At 39.2% G+C, this 18,405-nt stretch overlaps 1 protein-coding gene across 2 annotated transcripts in view; it reads left to right on the top strand.

Annotated features, from left to right (window-relative positions):
• LOC120545786 (ras-related protein Rab-27B-like) overlaps positions 1–18,405 on the top strand; it is an 86,773-nt gene that overhangs the window by 39,892 nt on the left and 28,476 nt on the right. Inside the window, exon 1 of one of the 2 annotated variants that reach the window (XM_039780364.1) lies at positions 8,524–8,799. The exons of the other annotated variant lie outside the window; for it this stretch is intronic. The gene's annotated coding sequence lies outside the window, so the exon portion shown is untranslated. Of the gene's footprint in view, positions 1–8,523; positions 8,800–18,405 lie in introns of those variants that run through there. 2 annotated transcript variants of the gene reach the window in all.

The raw sequence follows: 18,405 nt of genomic DNA, 5'->3' as shown, positions 1-18,405 counted from the left end.
AGAGAGCACATACAGTGACAGACGAGAGGTTGTAATCACTGAGTTGTGGTTGTGATGGAAAATCAACCTGAGTAAAAATAAAAAGTACATGAGTAAATGTTGCATTACAAGTTTGCAGCTGTCATTGTGTTCATGCAAATATCAATCTACACATTTGTGACTATTTTTCTACAAGTGCAAATTTCAATTTACAAGTTCAGATTTTTTTACAAGCTCTCATGTTTTTTTCTTTGTGGTCAACCGCTGAATAATTTTACAAGTGCAAACTTCAATTTTACAAGTGCAAAATTTTACAAGTGCAACTTTTATTTCTACAAGTGCACATTTTTTACAAGTGCACTTTTATTTTACAAGTGCAAATTTTTATTTTACAAGTGCAAATTTTTATTTTACAAGTGCAAATTTTTAACATACAAGTTCAATTTTTTTGTTCTGCAAGTTCTCACATTGTATTCTACAAGTACTCGCGTTTTGCACCATATTTACCTTCATAACGGAATTCCCACCATTCACAGTCTGTTGTCAAAATTGATAGCAGTGATTACTGGCATGTGACCAGTGGACTGTTAAACCGATGCCAGCTGTGTGTATCTTTGATGTGAGCATTAGTGCTCACTGTGAACTCCTTTCCATCTCCATGTCAGTTGTGCATCTTTGAGCCATCCAGCATACAGTACTAACACAATACATTTTTAAACATCTCTTTCTGGATCACTGGGAATTGCGGGAATTGCGGGAATTGCTGTCTCTGACTTGGAGCAAGTCTTGGCAGATTGGTTTTTGACCCAGTTGCCCTTTTCAACATTCAGCCAATGGGGGTTGAGGGATTGTCAATGTTTCCAAGCGCCTATGCTGCTGTCGGGGGCAGAGTCTGGTGATTTGGTAAGGCCAACGTACGGACACATGCAGGAATTGTGTCTATAAGGATTTAGGCATAGAAGAAAGGAAAAAAATATTCAAACTCAGTGATGTGAGTGGTTGTTGTGTTGTCTCAGTGAATCCATTGTTTTGGTCCAGTGGCCTTTCGTGTCTCTGCCTGCCCGCATTGCATTTTCCCTTTTTAAACTAATCAAGTGTAACACAATGAAAGACTCCATGACTTGGAGTGACGTCACTCTCCTGCTTATGGCGTCTTGTTAACCCCAACAATATTCACCCAGTGACAGACTAGACTGCTGCTGTTTGACTGAATTATGCTTTTTACTTAGTAAAACTTTCGGCTTTTAGTTACAACAGTCTAAATGAAATATGTTAGTTAATAATGTAATAATGGTAATAAAGGTTAGGTTTGTTCTGTTTTCTGAAGGACCTTTGCCCTTGGTAAAAAAAAAAAAAGAACACCTTTTTTTCCACCAAAAGCAACATGTAAATGCAGTTCCATTTCATCCCTGCTGACCGCAAGAGGCGGTGCTTAAAGCCCTGAATATTCCCTTCGAGTATGTATACGTTTTTTTTTCTTCTCGCGTGCAGTTGGCTGAAGCCTTGAACTTGAACGTTTTCTACGTTGCCGTCGCTGGTGGCCTTGTGACCGTGTCGGTCGGAGCCGCAACGGTTTGTTCATCCGTAGAACCGTAGTTACATCCGTAACTTTCATTTTTTGTTGTTGTGGTTAAGATTTAAGAGAACATACAAAACTTTTGCAACACGAACCCCTGAATTGCTGCCGATCGGAGCTGGAGCATATATATATATATATATATATATATATATATATATATATATTTTTTTATATATTTTTTTTTTTTTTTTTATATATATATTTGTCCCGGGAATTAATGCAGATTGTAACCTTTTCCACTGCAGACAAAAGCCAGATGTTAGTGGGTGTTAGTGTTTTTTTTTTTTTGTCCAATTGGAAAGGGGTATTAGATTAAGTAGCAGAGCTGTTGAATGGAGTGTTTGTTTTGATTCACTTGTTGTGTAAATGTAAAAGTCTTCTATAAGCTGTACCAAGCCAGATGACAACATAGTGTGTAAGCTGAAGCTCTGTGGCTCTAGCTTCTCCCAGCAAAATATATATATATATATATATATGTGTATATATATGTATGTATATATATATGTGTATATATATGTATGTGTATATATATGTATATATGTATGTATATATATATATGTGTATATATATATATATACACCATATATATATAATACATATACTATATATTATATACATACATATACATACATATATACATACATATATACACATATATATATAAAAAAAAAAAAATATATATATATATAAAAAAAAAAATTTTAAAAAAAAAAAAAAAAAAAATAAAAAAAAAAATTAAAAAAAATATACAGGGTAGAGTACAAGACACATAGTTACACATATGTATACATATGTATATATAATATACATTTTTTTTTTTTTTTTTTTTTTTTTTTTTTTTTTTTTTTTTTTTTTTTTTTTTTTTTTTTTTTTTTTTTTTTTTTTTTTTTTTTTTTTTTTTTTTTTTTTTTTTTTTTTTTTTTTTTTTTTTTTTTTTTTTTTTTTTTTTGTGTTTTTTTTTTTTTTTTTTATTTTTCACACAAAACAAATAATATATAGTTAATAGATTACTGATGTCATTATATATACATTATATTATTACTGATATACCTTCTTTTTTTTTTTCCTCTCTTTTTTTTTTTTTTTTTTTTTTTTTTTTTTTTTTTTTTTTTTTTTTTTTTTTTTTTTTTTTTTTATTTTTTTTTTTTTTTTTTTTTTTTTTTTTTTTTTATATATGTTTTTTTTTTTTTATATATTTATTTTTTTTTTTTTTTTTTTTTTTTTTTTTGTTTTTGTGTTTTATATTTATATTTTTATATATTTTTCTATATATATATATGTTTTTGTGTGTGTGTGTGTGTTTTTATATATATTTTTTTTTGTGTGTGTGTGTGTGTGTTTTTGTGTGTGTGTGTGTGTATATATTTTTATTTATATTTGTTTTTTTATTTTTTGAAATGATAAACTGCTTATCTAGAAACTGTGATACGGGCTAAATGAAAAAAAAAAAATATATTTAGAGAAAAAAAAAGACACTTTCCCGTGTAAAGTGTGGTGAGAAAGAGAGTTATTTTGCGACTACGTTTTGCAAGTAAATTTTTTTTTTTTGTCTTTTGTTCGGAATGGAAAAAAAGTTCAAACGGTAAAAGTTTTCTGGAAAACTTGACAGTTCAAGGTGCTGTCACTGTTGATTTGTTTAACTGCTTCACTGTTGTTTTTTTTTATTCAATAATTGCAACATCTTTCCAAAAATCATGATTTTAATATTGACCAACATAATCGTGATTATAATTTTTTTTCCATTATCGAACAGCCCTACACCTAGATCAAGTCTGTTATCGTCAGAGAGAAATGAATAGATTCTGATGTCAGCGTTTCCTTGCAGGGCCAGTGATGGATCTTGTTTTGTCATGATAACTGTCGGTGTTGTGGTAAGGTGGCCTTTAAAGGCCTAAAGGTCACCAACATGAGCTGCATGATGCTTCACCGCCCGGACACGTGTGGACTCCAAACCAGCTGAGAGGACACAGGAGATATTTGCTCTTTAGGCCTAATTATTTTAGCTTTTTCAAACATATCTGTCCAGTAACGCACCCTTATAATTTCTCCTACACCATCCAAATCAATTCATGTTAATGGAATCCCTGCAATTAGTGCATTGGCTTGCGGGGGCAAAGTAAAATGTTTTGTGTTGAGTTCAAATTTGTTGAACTTTAAAATGCCAATTTGTGCCATTGACTGTCTTGACGGTGCTTTGAGAAAACAAGAGAGCCAGAGTGTTCCAAATGGAGAAAGCTTCACCTAAAAGAAATGCTGATTAAAACTGGCAAAATTGTGATTTAAATCAGGAACCATCTGATTCAATAACAAATAAGTAAAGTAGTGCAGTGGTTCCCAACCTGGGGTCCGGGCACCCCTTAGGGGGGCGGTAAAGATCACAGGGGGTGCGCACGTCTTTATCTGGTTTGAAATAATATACATGTGTAAAAAATATTTGCACATGTTAAAAAAATTATGATAATACACTAGAATATATAATGTGTACAAAAGTCTGTATAAAAACTATATATTTTTGTTCTCGCTTAAAATTGGAGGCAGGCTACTTAGTAGGCCAAACCTCCGGGACCTCTTAACCTGGGACCCTTGCTGTCATCAGGTCAGCTGGTAGCTGCTATCATCCTCGTCTTTCCTGCCGCCACGGCATCACTATTTTATGAATGAAACATGGCGGAGAAACGTAAAAGTCCTGATAACTGCTCTGTATCAAAAAAGAAAGTAAGGCTCTATCTCTATCAAACTTTTTTTTTTTTTTAGACATAAGTAGGGGGGGCGCCAAGGAAAAAAGGTTGGGAACCACTGCAGTAGTGGGTAGGGTTAACCATCGTTTGGATATTAACGATTCTGATTCCAATTGCGATTCTTCCTTTCGATTCCAGTTCTTATCGATTCCGATTCTTTGAGTGGTGGAGTTGAAACGGGTCACATGCTTATTTCACAAATAAGAGGAACGTTTTATTTTGATTCAATGCAGACGGGGCTTTTTCAATGTAAAATAAAGCCACACTAGAGCACCGCTTACTGTGCTCCATGGCTGCAACACAAGCCGCTACAGAAACCAAAACTTGCGCATGTTAAATTTGGAACCCATGATCAGATTTGAAACCAGATGCTCCAAACAATTCCAATAAAGAAACTATTCCGATGGAATCGTAATTTTTGAAACCATTCCAAGTAGGAATCGGTTCTCGATGCCCAACCCTAGTAGTGGGCACATGAAAAATATGTGTAAGTAAACTTAATTTGAAATAGAATACTGTAGTAGAAAACCTGCAACTCTGCCTACTGCCTACACTGGAGTGAGTAACAGGTACAGTGCCTTGCGAAAGTATTCGCCCTTTTGAACGTTTCGACCTTTGCCACATTTCAGGCCTCAAACATAAAGATATAAAACTGTAATTTTTTGTGAAGAATCAACAAGTGGGTCCCAATTATGAAGTGGAACGAAATTCATTGGCTATTTCAAACTTTTTAACAAATAAAAATTGAAAAAGTGGAGGTGCCAAAATTATTCAGCCCTTTACTTTCAGTGCAGCAAACTCTCTCCAGAAGTTCAGTGAGGATCTCTGAATGATCCAATGTTGACCTAAATGACTAATGATGATAAATAGAATCCAGCTGTGTGTAATCAAGTCTCCGTATAAATGCACCTGCTCTGTGATAGTCTCAGAGGTCCGTTAAAGCGCGAGAGCATCATGAAGAACAAGGAACACACCAGGCAGGTCCGAGATACTGTTGTGGAGAAGTTTAAAGCCGGATTTGATTCAAAAAGATTTCCCAAGCTTTAAACATCCCAAGGAGCCCTGTGCAAGCGATAATATTGAAATGGAAGGAGTATCAGACCACTACAAATCTACGAAGACGCGGCCGTTCCTCTAAACTTTCAGCTCATACAATGAGAAGACTGATCAGAGATGCAGCCAAGAGGCCCATGATCACTCTGGATGAACTGCAGAGATCTACAGCTGAGGTGGGAGACTCTGTCCATAGGACAACAATCAGCCGTATACTGCACAAATCTGGCCTTTATGGAAGAGTGGCAAGAAGAAAGCCATTTCTTAAAGATATCCATAAAAGTGTCGTTTTTAAAGTTTGCCACAAGCCACCTGGGAGAAACACCCAAACATGTGGAAGAAGGTGCTGTGGTCAGATGAAACCAAAATCGAACTTTTTGGCAACAATGCAAAACGTTATGTTTGGCGTAAAAGCAACACAGCTCATCACCTTGAACACACCATCCCCACTGTCAAACATGGTGGTGGCAGCATCATGGTTTGGGCCTGCTTTTCTTCAGCAGGGACAGGGAAGATGGTTAAAATTGATGGGAAGATGGATGGAGCCAAATACAGGACCATTCTGGAAGAAAACCTGATGGAGTCTCGCAAAGACCTGAGACTGGGACGGAGATTTGTCTTCCAACAAGACAATGATCCAAAACATAAAGCAAAATCTACAATGGAATGGTTCACAAATAAACATATCCAGGTGTTAGAATGGCCAAGTCAAAGTCCAGACCTAAATCCAACGAGAATCTGTGGAAAGAACTGAAAACTGCTGTTTACAAACGCTCTCCATCCAACCTCACTGAGCTCGAGCTGTTTTGCAAGGAGGAATGGGCAAAAATGTCAGTCTCGATGTGCAAAACTGATAGAGACATACCCCAAGCGACTTACAGCTGTAATCGCAGCAAAAGGTGGCGCTACAAAGTATTAACTTAAGGGGCTGAATAATTTTGCACGCCCAATATTTCAGTTTTTTATTTGTTTAAAAGGTTTGAAATATCCAATAAATTTCGTTCCACTTCATGATTGTGTCCCACTTGTTGTTGATTCTTCACAAAAAATTACAGTTTTATATCTTTATGTTTGAGGCCTGAAATGTGGCAAAAGGTCGAAAAGTTCAAGGGGGGCGAATACTTTTCGCAAAGGCACTGTAATAAGTACTAATTGTTTGTTTATTTAAAAATCCTTTCTGAAGCTGATATCTGGGGCCCGTTTCAGGAAGGAGGTTTAACAAACTCTGAGTCTAACCCTGAACTTGAACTGGAACTTGAACCTGAACTTGAGTTTTTGGTTCCAGAACAGCTGATTTGAGTTGGTTCAATCAACTCGGAGTAGGTTATCGCACGTGCACCACCACAATAAAAAGGCAGCATGAATGGAGCCATGATACTACGATTCACCATGGTAACAACCACAAACAAACTGGTCGGCGGAAATACTCATGCCGACCATTGTCTCTTGCTGGTTCGTGTCCGGGGAACTCGTTAAAACACGTTTCAGAGCGAGGCACCATTTTGTGACGGCTCTGTATACAGTGGCTTTACTAATATTCTCCGCATCACCAATGTTGTAAAGAAAACTGCCATTTGCAAAAAAAAACTTAATGCGACGTGCGAAAAAACGTGCTGGGATGTAAGAGCATGTCCACGATGGGTGACGTTAGCGACATGAGGACGGATAAGGTTATGGAGGCTACATAACTGATAGACTGGGAAGAAAAATTATACCGCTCAAATAGGTAGTTATCTGGAAATGAAAATGCATCTATAGTCAGTCCCTCCAGAAAAACGTGATTATGCGATCGCACGATTCAATGCATAATCAGCCAAAGTCCACATATTTATGCGGGGGCCGCATTTTTTCAAATACACCGCACTTTCGCCTCATAAATTGCCGATTTCCGCACAAAATATGCGAGGCTTGCATGATTTCATAATCCCCGCATTTTCGTTGCAAAAAAGTCACATATATCTCTTAACAGAAAGTTGAAAAATGTTGCGTTTACTTCACACAAAAGCAGCCATTTTCCCATGTTGCCATGGGAACGTTATGAAGTGACGTAATCTCGCGACGTGAACATCATCGAAAAGGAGGGTGTTGGGGGAATCACTTTTTTTCCTGTTTTTCATCTGACTCTGAGGTTAAAGTTACCTCTCTTTCTGAAACAGAAAACTCAGAGTTTTCACTAAACCTGCTTTCTGAAACGGACCCCAGTTTAGTTTGATGTAGTAGACGTAGTTGTGTTAGGGCTTTGATGATGGATGAAAACACAGTGCTTTTCCTCCATTCAAGAATTACCTGGGGCTTTCCTTTTATCATTTCTTCCCTACTTCCTGTTTTACTGCTGCCAAACATGCACGCACAAACACATCCTCCACCAGCATGACCTGAGGCTCTGCTCTTACTAACTGATAAGTGTGTGTGTGTGTGTGTGTGTGTGTGTCCAGAGCTAGCTTACCATAGCTCAACCCCACCCTCTCATTACACAGAGGAAGAGAGAGAGACCAAGAGAAGCAGAACATAGCATAAAGGAAGAGGGAGAAGCTGAAAAGAGAAACGTCAAAACTGCCTCTGGACCTCAGTAGGTAACTAACCAGTCAGTCAGCTAACCAGTCAGCCAACCGTTCAGCCAGTAAAGCAACCAGTCGACTACAACACTGAAATGTGTAGTCAGACAGACCTAGAATGGTTTCTAAGTCAGCAAATGAGACCGGGAACTAGCCAGTTGCTTAGTCAGCGAGTTAGTCAGCTACTTTAGTTAGTTGGTAAACAAATAATTTAGTCACTTAGTCGGCCATTTTGATAGCCAGTCAAGTGAAAGAGTCTTTTAGTAAGTTGGTCAGTCTTGTGGTTTTTCATTTAGTTGGTTACTTAGTCAGTCCTTTGGGTATTTGTTTGGATAGTTAGTCAGTTAGTTGGATAGTTAGCCATAGAGTATTTTAGTTAGTTAGTTTTTTGGTTGGTCGGTTATTTAATTAATTTGATGAGTCAGTTAATCATTTAGTCTGCCGTTGTGATATTCACTCAGGTAGTCAGTCAGTTAGTTGGTTAGATGATCAGATAGGGAGTTGGGCAGTTTATCTGTTATATTTAGTCAGTTATTCAGTTAATTTGCCTAGTCAGTTGGGTCGGTTTCTTGGTCAGACTTTCTTTGTTATTCAGGCCGGATTTCAGTCGGTTAACCACCAAGACAGTCGGCAAGGCAGAGCCATTAAACGAATCATGCATCTATCCCTCCAGCCAGGCAGCGAGTCAGCTGGTCGCTGAGGGGAGTGGCTCTCTGCTCTGCTGCTTCCAGCTGAATAGTAGTCACTCATCCAGCCTCCCAGCCACCCAGTCAGTCAGTCAGTCAGTCAGTCGGTGGATGTACAGTAGATGCAAGGCTGCTGGTCAGCTGCTCTGGACGCCTCGTATCTCCCTCAGGATCTCACACTGTTGAATCAGCTGAGAAGCCACTGTGAGGTAAGGAGCTCACACACTCAAGACGCTCAGTGGGATGTTTGTTTGGCCAGTTGGTTGAGTACATTTCGGAGCTGTTTGCTGACTTTTGTAGGCATGTGACAGGCTGGCGGCTGATCCCGGAGGGAGACGGGGAGGGTTTTTTTGTGCAGATGTAGAGACAAAAACAAAGAGTTTTCAATAGGGAAATGCAGTTGTTGCATCTGTAGCTGTGGAATGGGATCAAGTTGATAACCGTTTTCACGTAGTTTCGCTCAGCTGCATCAGCCAGGCCGCCTGTTATCTAGGCTCTGAGTGGCCGACCGGCAGGGTCACGTAAGCGGGTCATGAATTTTCTCTCATGCTCAGTCTCATGATAGTGGCGATGTTCGGAAGGAAAGCAGGAGGCTCACAGCTGTTGTTTTCTACTAAAACCTGTTTTTACAAAGGGATCACTTTAATCAACTTCTTGTTGTGATCAGAGTTGTTATATGGAATCTTTTTTTAGGCTTTGTTGTTCTGTGTCATCTGAAGCGAGGAGAGGCTTTCCCAAATATAATAATAATTTAGTCGTTAATCAGCAAAGATATTTAAATTCAGCCTCTTTCAATTTAAGTGTTTTTTTATAAGAAACTTTAGCCCTCAGCCCAAATGATAGCACCTACATACTGCGTACTCTTGTTACAAAGCACATTTAATATTATGTAATCTAAACCCAAGTACTTCTGTGAAAACTTTAAGTATTTTTAACATTTTATTTGAAACTGTGGCTTTACGGTGGAAGAGACAGACAGAAGAAAAGAAAAATCACTCAAAAGTTGATGGGTGAAAAGATCAAGAAAGACGCATACAAACCCACAGGGATGTACCAGTATTGACGATAACCGTGATATTTTAAAGGGGTGATAGAATGATTATATAGGGTATTTCACACTGTTCCTTATGGTTTCTAATGGGGTATGTAAATTGTTGGCTAAAGCTGTTGATATTTTATTGGCCTTATGATCCTGTGTTTTGGCCTATTTGTAAAAGAGTTTTCTTCCAAATATGGTATGTCATGATATTTAGATGAGTGCGCCTGATTGGTTGAGCGACTTGCCATACGCACATATTGAGACGCTACGATTGGTTGAGCACCCCAATACACATACATTAGAGAAGCACAGAACTTTATTCAGACACTGCAATGTTTATACCAAATTACTTTGAGATTTTTAAGCGAAATAACTATATAAAGGATACTTTACAAAATTTGATGGCTAATTGCAAATTTGGTAAGACGGTCGGACTTTAGAGCTCCACACAGTTGACGAACGGCAGCCTTGGGCTCCATACCCACAAAGTCACCCTTGTGGATACTGCACTACGGTGCTCGGCCAGCTGCCCATAACTATAATATATTTTACGGTTTGAATTTCACGCCACTTTGATTTTAAGGCATTTTTATGAACGCGGTAGTTTGTAGGAAGCAAGCTGCTTGCTATATGTCCCATTCATTACAATGGGGAAATACCGCAAGCTAGCTACACTGTCGCCATAACTAAATTATATTTACAGTTTGATTAACCAATTATACAACATCATTCCCCAATGTTTTAAGCTAACCGTTGTGTCCATTTGATTTTAAGGCATTTTTGAACGCGAGGCGTCTTTGTAGGACGAGCAGCTGCTTGCTATATGTCCCATTCATTACAATGGGGAAATACCGAGCTAGAGCTACACTGTCGCCATAACTAAATTATATTACAGTTTTGTACACTTATACAACACCCCATTATGATGTGTCCTTTGATTTTAAGGATTTTTATGAAGTGGAGGGTTTGGACAGCAGCTGCTTGCTATATGTCAATAAAGGGGAACGAGCTAGCTAGTACACTGTCGCCATAACTAAATATATTTACAGTTGAAGTACCCATTTATATAACATCTTCCCAATGTTATAAACCGTTGTGTCGTTTGTTTTAATTTATGAGTGAGGGTTTTGTAGGCAGATGCTGATATGCCATTTTACAATGGGGAAATAGCAGCAGCAGCTACACTTGCCATAACATAAAGTGCACCACTTATATAACATTCCCAATTTTATGTCGTGTGTCCATTTGATTTTAAGGCATTGAACGCTGTTTGTAGGACGATGCTTGCTTATGTCATTATTACAATGGGGAAATACCGTAGTAGGCTACACTGTGCCATAACTAAATTATATTTACAGTTGGCCACTCTATATAACATCATCCCCAATTCTTATAGTAACCGTGTGTCGTTTGTTTTAAGGCATTTTATGAACGCGAGGTGTTTTGTAGGACCAGCAGCTGCTTGCTATATGTCATTCATTACAATGGGGAAATATCGCAGCTTGCTCACTTTGCATAACTAAAGTATATTTACAGGTTGAATTTACAGGCATGATATACAGGTTCTGTTACAACTTCTAACACTTGTCATTTCGATATCAATTGATTTTTTTGTGATGTAGGGGAGATAGCTAGCTCTCATTGTGGCTCCATCTCACCCGTCTATCAATGAGACTCAGGACAAGAGGCTTTATTTCCCGATTGTTTGTTTAAATAACTCAACACACACATACCCATTATAAGATTAACTGGAACCTGCGGGCTGCGGTAAAAGATTGCGGGCGTAACAAGCTCGCTGACACTGCGGTGGGTGGCGATGTAGCAACCCAGGCAGCACCAACACAGCACTAAACTCCGGCATACAGTCGGAGAAAATTTGCAATTAGCCATCCTTTTCGTTAAGCGGCCCATATTTGAGCTTTATATGGTTGATTTCTGACAAAAAGTTTCAGAAGTGAATTTTGTAATGGAATAGCAGAGATCTGGCGTGGACCTAGCTAGATTCAGAAAACTACCTGATCTCAGGTCAGTTGTGTAGCCTATGTAAATATTGGGCGGACTGTTCTCTTAAGGTACCGGATTTTGAGACGTGCGTAACCTCAGCTTTGTTGGGATTCACGCCGTTTCAGCGGCAGTTTCAAAATATGAGATTTTCATAGTAAAGGGTCAGTGGACTTTGAGCTTCTATGTATGTCCTATTTACCCACCGAACTGTCGTTATTCAACTATGACAGGGTAAAATCGGTTTTGCATTCTACTCTAGATTCGAGACTACTGATCTCAGGTCAGTTGTGTAGCCTATGTAAATATTGGGGCGTGACTGTTCTCTTAAGGTTCGATTTTGAGACGCTGCGTAAGCAACTCAGCTTTGTTGGGATTCGCCCGTTTTCAGCGGCAGTTTCAAAATATGAGATTTTCTAGTAAAGGGGTGTCAGTGGGACTTTGAGCTTCTATGTATGTCCTATTTACCCACCGGAACTGTCGTTATTCAACTATGACAGGGTAAAATCGGTTTTGCATTCTATCACCCCTTTAAAATTAAAAAATTGATATCATGTTGATAATACACACATTTAAATATTGTGGAAATAACCCAGCGGCTCCGAAAATTAATCTTTCCGTTGTAGCTTTGTCTCCCTCCCACAACTCCCCACACATTGGAGTTTGGGTTTATCAGTTCAGTTGCCTTGAGTGATGAAATTACACCATCGGTTGGAGTGAGCGTGATGACGTGATGGTTTGTGTTTCCCCATTGGCCTTTCCCCCTACAAAATGAACAGCCGCGACGCTCTGACGTTTGCCTTCCACTGTCTCCACCAATCAGTTTGATCCACTTCCCCAGTAGTGGTGTTAACGGACTGTAGTTGATCCGTGATCCGTACGGATTCCCCCCACGCTTCCCTACGCATGTGAACCATGGATCCATTGCAACCATCATGTGAAATGCAGTTCTGCCGCGGTTACTCCAAACTCCTTCTTACCTTTGTTAAAAATAAAAGAAAAAATTAAATTATTTAGTTAAAGCTTTAGTGTGTAACTTTTTGATATTAATGAACGTCCGTTACATTCAAGCCATTGCCAAATGAGTTGCTACAAAGCTAATTAAGACTATCAGCTCCACACAACTCTCTCTGTGTTTCTCAGTATGGCTGTGTTCAGAAGATTGTGGCGTTCGGCGACTTTCGCGCACAGAAACTCGAGTGAACAGAATTACCTCTTCTGAAGAGTCCGTCATGTTTTTTTAATCCTCCATGTCCTCCGTGGCTACCGTGGAGGAGGGGTGGGGGCGGTGCGCGATCACGGAAGGCTTGTATCATGTGGACGTGCCGACAGTGTTTTCGTCATTACTTAGAATTCCTCATGGGGGGGGAGACAGAAACTACGCACTATAGCTTTAATTATTTATCTATGAACCGTTCCCCACTAGCCTGGTTGACACCACTGAGAGTGGGTCTGGGGACGGTTCATTCACAGCTCATTTCCAAAGGGGGCCGTCACCAACGGACGCCGCTCAAATGCCTCTGGGCGCAATTGGATAGTCCTTCAACCAATCAGACAAACGATCCGGGTGACGTAGCAGCAACAGCGGCGAGTTGCTGTCATGTTGAATGTAAACAAAAAGCTGCTCGCCGTCGCTGCGCTATCGTCATCGTGTAAAGCCCGTCTTGGTTGCGGTTGCGTTTTGGAAATATTGGAAATGGGCTTGAATGGGCACACCAGACGCTGGCCAGACTGACTTGCTGAGCAAATCTCTAATTTGCCAGAAGTTTGTCAGTGAAAAAACACTCAATGCCAAAAATATCAAAATAAACAAAAAAAAAGTTTGCTTAACTTTCGCCATTGACAATCTCCCCGTAACACCGCCCACCACCACCATCACAAGTCCTTCACCTGTCGAAAAGCTCATTTCACTATAACGCATAACGTACCAATTGGCTATAGAAGTCGCCTGAAGAGTGTCGTCCAATAAACTGACAGCTGAATTTGTACTCCCTTGTACTCCCGTCTTTGATGTTTGGTGTATTTCATTATCCAGAGCTCGTTTTACTGAACACTTTTTCACTGTGACTCAAGAACTGGACTGGAAGTCTAACACTCTGTGATAGGAGCCTTGTGTGCCGTGTAGAAGAAAAACAAAGCCCACTAGCTTTGTTTGAACAGTATTATCTCAAAACCAGTTTGACTGCAGAAGGGGAATTGTGTCATTTAAAGCCTGTAAGGTGTTAGAAAATAGTAATTAGCTGCATGGCTCACTGGATTTGACTGAAAGTGAAATTTCTGTGTCCTGATAAGTATATCTTCCAAGTTCTCGTATCGGAGGCATTTCCTCTTTTATGATTCATACGAGAGGAGATTCTTAGGTAAATATTTGACTCAGGCATGCATGCATAATGGTGCAAATACAGAAGCCATTTTGAAAATAAAATGACCTGGGTGTGTTTTGTTTTTAGAATGTGACACACCCTGTGGTAATAAAACAGTGAAACATGACATAATGTAATATTGATATATTTCTCTCAGCCAAACTTTGAGGCACTAAAAGAAAATATTTTTTTAATTTCAATACATAGGCTATCTACTTACCTAAAACGACAACCGTACTAATATTCTAAAAAATACCACTAACAAAGTGGTCCCCTAATACTGTATCTGAAGTCTCTTTTATATAGACCTTAGTGGTCCCCTAATACTGTATCTGAAGTCTCTTTTATATAGACCTTAGTGGTCCCCTAATACTGTATCTGAAGTCTCTTTTATATAGACCACAGTGGTCCCCTAATACTGTATCTGAAGTCTCTTTTATATAGACCTTAGTGGTCCCCTAATACTGTATCTGAAGTCTCTTTTATATAGGCCTTAGTGGTCCCCTAATACTGTATCTGAAGTCTCTTTTATATAGACCTTAGTGGTCCCCTCATACTGTATCTGAAGTCTCTTTTATATAGACCTTAGTGGTCCCCTAATACTGTATCTGAAGTCTCTTTCCCAAAATTCAGCCTTGGTGCAGAATTACAGCCACTAGAGCCAATCCCACAGTGAGCTTTCCTTAGGATGTGCCATTTCTGTGTCTGTAGCTATTGAGGAGGAGAGAGGGGGGGCAAGGTGGAAGGTGGGGGTGTGGCCTTGACCAACTGCCACTTTGCTCGTTTGAAAGCCATGATGTCTCTCTCTCATGGGTGGGCCAAATTCTCTGGGCGGCCAAAGCAGAGAAAGGGGAGGTAACGTTTCCCCTTATGATGTCATAAAGGGAAGATTCCAGTTCGGCCAATCTGAGCTTTCATTTTCTCAAAGGCAGAGCAGGATACCCAGGGCTCGGTTTACACCTATCACCATTTCTAGCCACTGGGGGACCATAGGCAGGCTGGGGGTTAAAAAACCTCATAAAGTGAAATTTTCATGCCATGGGACCTTTTTAAGAGCTTATAAAGGCAAATAAATAGCTAACTTTCCCGCACTAATGCTCTAAAAGACCCACATTTTAAGTCTTGGCCAAGATACTGTTGAAGCTGTTATCTGTCAGTGAAGGATAAGCATGACAAAACACATCAGTAACCGAAATGTCAGCTTTAGTTTTTTGTGTCAAACAACATGATTCATTGCTAAAATAATTACTATGATTTGTGAGAAGTAATATATTACACTCCTAACATCCCTCTTTCTCCTCTCTGTAGCTTTGTTAAACAAGTTAGCCATGTGACATATTGGAAGTGCAAAACTCCCTTCTGTCTATTCATACTACTATATACACACACACACACACACACACACACACACACACACACACACACACACACACACACACACACACACACACACACACACACACACACACACACACACACACACACACACACGATGTGATTGTTAACAGCCTATTATGGAAGAGAGCTCAAATATCCGCACCGAAATGTGAATTCCTCTGATCCCTCACTTCTTTAGCAGGAAACAAAGTCTGACATTGTCAAATTAAGTGTGTTTCAGTGTTGGTGTATTACTTGACATCTTTATTTTGTCTTTTGTTCTAAAGTCTACCTTTTTATTGATTTATACGTGCTAATAGAGGTTGCTGATCTGAACTGAGAAACCTGATAAATGATATGACATGAAGGGACAGATGAATGACCGTAGGAACCCACAAGGAAAAACCTGGTGTGGGATTTCAACCATCAGCTGTTTGGTCACACGACCACTTGGTCTGAACGGAGGTGTGACATACCTGTCCTCAGCCAGAGAGCGATGTCACAAGTTCAGTCTTTTAGGAAGAGACTTCCACTACTTTAGTTTTTCCGTCTTCTGATGGAGTCATGTTGTATCGTATTTGATAAAATGTATAATTCATATCATTGTGAATCTCCCAGCTGGGGATCGGGGCTGCGGTCGGAAATGTTGAGAGCTATAAACAGCTGACGGAAAACAGTAATTGTGAAATCTAAAGTCTACTTGTGTTACAGTTGGAGGGGGGTAAAGAACACAACAGGGCGTCCCACAAAAGGGCCCTTTCAGTGACACTCCCACCGCCGCACTACCCTGCGGCGAATCGTCGGATCGCTTTTTCTTATTAATGCCACGCCCTCTAAAGCATCCCCTGCTTTATCATCTATTTTAAAATAAATGAGACCATAATTTACAAAATGAGCATCATGCTGTATTGAAGAAACCATAAAGTACCCATTGAGACCATAAACTCGTTTGGAAATTGTTTATTGAGGTAATAAATCAAGTGAGAAGTAGGGTCATTTCCCCATCGACTTCTATAGAAACTGACTGACCCAAAAGCTTCGTCCAATATTTTTTACAGTCAATAGTCATCACATGTGCTTTTCCAGCTGTGACAACTCAAATTGTCTTCTTTCTGATGGCTGTGAAAAAGGTCTATTGGATGAATTGTTCCCTGTTCTCGAGGTCAAAGGTTAATTGATTTCCAATTCCACTCAGTTTATCATATAGCGTCAATGATGAGTTGGAACAAGATGATCCACAATATATGAGAGAGAGAGAGAGAGAGAGAGAGAGAGAGAGAGAGAGAGAGAGAGAGAGAGAGATATTTGATGTTGAAACACATTGCAAACCAAAAGTCAAAGAAACACTATTGCTTTAGACTCCCAGTCAGGTCAGATCTTACATACCAGTTTTTCAAAAATTAGGGTGGTGAGGGGAATATGGGTACCATCTTTTAACACAATTTATGTAAATTTATGTCGCAATAGCCGACCATGACCGTTTTTAAATGGAACCATAAAAATGGTAATTATGCTTTTGGTTGCCAAAGCAGATCCTGTAGGGAAACACATGGAATCCATTGACAGTGAGTCTTGGGTATTAGTTCTAAGATTTTCCATTCAATTGGTTGAACACTTGAAGTCAAACTGACTTAAAGGGATAGTTCAGATCAGTTAGATGTAGTCTAATGCATTGTAGTGGGTATACTGTACTGTGTGTAGAATCTGCCTTCGGGGAAGGGGGGGCATATCATAGCGGGGGGTCTGAGTGTCCTCCCCTAGGGACGTTTTGAGCGTCAACAACTTCATTTTCTGCATTTGGATACACTTTTATGCCCCAATTTACGGTGGAAATGCCTTTATTTAGTCTATGTGAATAAAAAGAACACAGATGACAATTCAAAATATATAAAATATAATGGAAAGTATGTTTTTTGTGTGTCATTGTTCATTCATAAGTGGGTATATGGAAATCCTGGAGCTTTCTTAGTGGGTATACTGCATACACGTGCGTATCACGTAGACTACACCACTGGTTCAGATCTTTTAAAGTGGGGTTGTATGAGATACTTATCCACAGTCGTAGACAGGGGGTACCACGCAGTGAAAATGAGGCATAACACTATAATACTGTGTATTTATACTTCAACAAAACCAATAGAGATCTGTTAAAACTATCTTCAGTAGTCAGAATTTAACACAGCCTCTTTCTTCGTTATGTTATGTTATGGAAAGTGTTCATGGTATAATAGCCACAGTGCACTCCAAGGCTTTCTCTAAAAATAATAGAATTGTCTAAATTCCACACTTGCTGCACATAGTTTTGTGTGTGTTTTTCATCCGTTTGTTGTGTACAAGTCCACAGCTCTAAACTGTAAATAAGTTAAACTAAACACATCAGGACTATTGGAGTCATGAGACCTGCAGGTTGCAGCCCAATGCTCCGCATTAGGTTGAATTCCACAGTAACAGTGTTGTGTTCCGATTGTATTTGATCAGGTTTCATGCGGTTGGATTTAATCAAATTTGGGTCCTGCACTTGAAAGGGTTTGTTTATTTCTATCGGGACAGGAAGAGCTTTGCATTCGGAGTTTGGAGCTCGCTAGTGTCTTGAAAGACAACTTTGCGTTTTCAATCTCCATTTTTGGTGTCTTAGCCGACGAGTTTTGTTGCACTGCACTTCCCCAGAAATCACTTGTCAATCAAACAAAGGGAACGGTGACAATCTTCTATTGTGAACTTTATTTTTCTGGAGGTGGCACTATCACGTACGTAAACGGTAAAAAGCCATTACTTCCTGTGCGGCAGCAGAGAAGTACCCCGACTGTGAACAAATAGACCTGGATATGTTGTGAGCTGGATCACTGCTGTGTTAAAGCAACCACAGACGGAGAGAAGCAGAACATATTGGTTTAGATGGAAATGTCACAGGTTTTTACTGCAGTACTGTAAACACAATCTGTTTAGTCACTGGTCTGTATGTGTAGTTGTTCAGAGTGGAGACAAAGAAATACAACACGAAGCAGCCTTTCCTTTTACCTTTTGATCGCTTTAGA

Source organism: Perca fluviatilis, chromosome 17, assembly GCF_010015445.1.
Source record: "Perca fluviatilis chromosome 17, GENO_Pfluv_1.0, whole genome shotgun sequence".
Classification (NCBI taxonomy): Eukaryota; Metazoa; Chordata; class Actinopteri; order Perciformes; family Percidae; genus Perca; species Perca fluviatilis.
The sequence above is the reverse complement of the archived record's forward strand: the minus strand, read 5'-3'. Positions and strand labels throughout refer to the sequence as shown.